The sequence below is a fragment of the Penaeus monodon genome, chromosome 41, assembly GCF_015228065.2.
Source record: "Penaeus monodon isolate SGIC_2016 chromosome 41, NSTDA_Pmon_1, whole genome shotgun sequence".
Lineage (NCBI taxonomy): Eukaryota > Metazoa > Arthropoda > Malacostraca > Decapoda > Penaeidae > Penaeus > Penaeus monodon.
The window spans coordinates 13,396,519-13,399,018 of NC_051426.1; the positions used below are offsets into that span (position 1 = coordinate 13,396,519).

General features: G+C 44.0%; 1 protein-coding gene across 1 annotated transcript in view; it reads right to left on the reverse strand.

Annotated features, from left to right (window-relative positions):
- LOC119598678 (alpha-(1,3)-fucosyltransferase C-like) overlaps nucleotides 1-2,500 on the reverse strand; it is an 18,322-nt gene that overhangs the window by 14,816 nt on the left and 1,006 nt on the right. The gene's annotated exons all lie outside the window — the stretch shown is intronic.

Genomic DNA, 2,500 nt, shown 5'->3' on the forward strand with positions numbered 1-2,500 from the left:
AGGCTGTTCTCGCTGCTGAGATCGCTCCACTGCTAAACTCAGTGCCTCCAGATAGAGTGAGCCAAGATGCTTCAGTTTGCCATATCGCTAATAACCAGTGTTACATCTTCTAATGAGGGTTGAAGTCAGCTGGAGATTGTATGGCTACTCCCTGGAGAAGATGACCATCGCCACAGGCCGACCAGTAGTAGGTGTACCCACCCATACTGATCATGCTGCTGCCAGGTCTTCTCACCTCTGAGAGGGCAGCCACCTCGACTCCCAATCACTTCAGTTCCCTCGATAGCAGGGGTAACCGCTCATCCTGCCGCAAGGACCGGATGTTCCAAGCATCTACCTGGATGGCTCGCCTGAGGTTAAGCCTTGGGCGGTCACTCCGGGTGGACGCCACCTCTGTCAAAACTGCCCCAAATAAAGGGGGCGGCAGGACGTTCCCTTGGGCTTTGCCCCACAGGCCTCATACTGGGTTGGCACCTGTCAGGGTGCAGCGGGACGAGTAACTCTCGCTCCCATCCTGCGCCCCAGTATTTGCCCACAGCCTGCTTCACTTGTTTGTTTGGAGGAACAGCACCCCTCCCCCCAGCATATCCATTTATTCATGATGGTGTCAGTGAGTTTCCTCGAATGAGGAGGATTGGCAAGTCCCACCTCCCCCGAATCGCCCATTAACTCCAGGGGGGCTGAGGGGCAGGAGTTGGTACGGAGACGTGTCCACACGCTGGTAGGGCATGACTCCTGCCATGGCTCCGTACCTCTGGGGCCTCCTGCTGCTCCGAGATCCCTCACAGTTTAGCCTAGGACCGCAAGGTGCCCAGTTTCCATGGAGGTCCACAAAAAGGCACTGCAGAAGTCTCGATGACAGAGAGGCTATGAACTGGCAGGAGAGGTTTATGCAAAGCTGCTCCCTTTTTCGCACTAGGCTAGTCAGTGGTGGCAGCTACAAGCAAGAAGGCATGCAAGCGCTTAACACTATCTGGGCTACCACACCATCGCTTCACATCACCCTGAGCATGAAGCACCCGCCTATATATACACATACATATATATGTGTGTGTGTGTGTGTGTGTGTGTGTGTGTGTGTGTGTGTGTGTGTGTGTGTACATATATATATATATATATATATATATATATATATATATATATATATATATATATATATATATATATATATATATATATATATATATATATACACACATATAAAATATACATGTGTGCGTGTGTGAGTGTGTGTGTGTTTGTTTGTATTTATACACATATTTTTACAGAAACATAATTACGTGTGTGTGTGTGTGCGTGTGTGTGTGTGTGTGTGTCTGTGTGTCTGTGTGTCTGTGTGTTTGTATGTGTGTATGTATGTGTGTGTGCGTATACATATATGTATGTATGTATGTATGTATGTATTCATTTATATAGATATATATAGCATATGTATAAATATATATACTTATTCTTATATACATACAAGTGTGTGTGTATATGGGTATATAAATACTTATTCATATATACTACATAATATATATATATATATATATATATATATATATATATATATATATATATATATATATCAGATATGTTCTGAATTCTGTTCAGAGCACCTAAACAATATCACCCTTTTTAAGGCAAGGAAGGCTTCAAAACTTCATGACAGAATCCAAAGATACTTCTACGCCGGTAAACAATGCAAGTGCAATTAGAACACAAACTTCCGAATAAAATGTCTAATTTCATTAACAACTATGACAACATTTGCAATGCGATAGATTTTGCAAAGTTATGATCAGATGTCTTTAGTGCCCCGCCCTCAACTAGCAGGGCTGACCAATGAGGGCGGTGTGCCCATAAGAGCTCATGGAATCACTCTTCCTCGAGTCACGGTCTCGCTCGCACGCTGCCTCCTCCTGGGGGCATCATTACAGGGCCCCCCTCATTCCGGGCCTTCCCGCTGCCCGAGTCTACTTCTACACAAACCGGCCACTTTGCATCTTCAACCTCCGTTCCCGCTACGCTACCATCAACCTTCATCACCAATAAACAGTACAACCAGACCGTAGTTTCCGTCATCCAACAACGCAGCGGACCAACAGCGACGCAACGCATCGTCTGCGACACCACAACCATGACAATATATACGATTTTTCCTCATGATAAAAAAATGAACATTACAAACGCTAATCAAAGCCGAAGTATGTTCTCTGGCGTCGCACTCGCATGAGTTCGTCCACTACTGTACATCTGGCAACTCAGGATCATGTGTGCAGTAAAGATTGGATATGAATGTAAAATTTTGTGATGACTTGCTGCTGTGCTTATAGTTACTTCATGGATACTTCATTAACTATTTGATATTTTGAAATAGGTCACAGTATATTTCCAACCACTAGCAAATCTTGTTTGATGTGATATGGCCGCAGTGGTATAGTAATTACACATTTTTTTTATGTACAACTATCAGGTAATCCCTTACAGTCAGTGATTTTGATAAACTTAACCAGAT